Here is a 374-nt window from a genome sequence, read left to right as displayed (position 1 = left end):
CGGCTGGAGCCGCAAACTTTCTTTGCACCCCACCCCTGAAGTTGTCCGGAGCCCAGGGCGGGGAGGGAGGCCTGAGGGCGTGCAGAGGTCGCCGAGAGCTCGGGGAGTGCCCGGGAGAAGTGCCCGCGGCGCGCCGGGAGGCGGAGGACGCAGCCCAGCTCCTTCCCTTCGGTCCGAAACCCCTCCGAGCGGGCTGGTGTGTCACGTGACAGCCCCCACCCACCCTGCAGGGGAAGACCCCCGACGCCACAGGGCCCCTCGGCCCTCCAACCCCGCCAAACCCAACAAACTCCCGCCGGGGAAGGGGGGGAGGACACTGAATTCACCCCCAGGATAAACTTGGGGCGGTTGGGGGGCAGGTCCGGGGCTCCACT

Source organism: Tupaia chinensis, unplaced genomic scaffold (assembly GCF_000334495.1).
Source record: "Tupaia chinensis unplaced genomic scaffold, TupChi_1.0 Scaffold144171_2, whole genome shotgun sequence".
NCBI lineage: Eukaryota > Metazoa > Chordata > Mammalia > Scandentia > Tupaiidae > Tupaia > Tupaia belangeri.
This window is presented reverse-complemented; position numbering follows the sequence as displayed.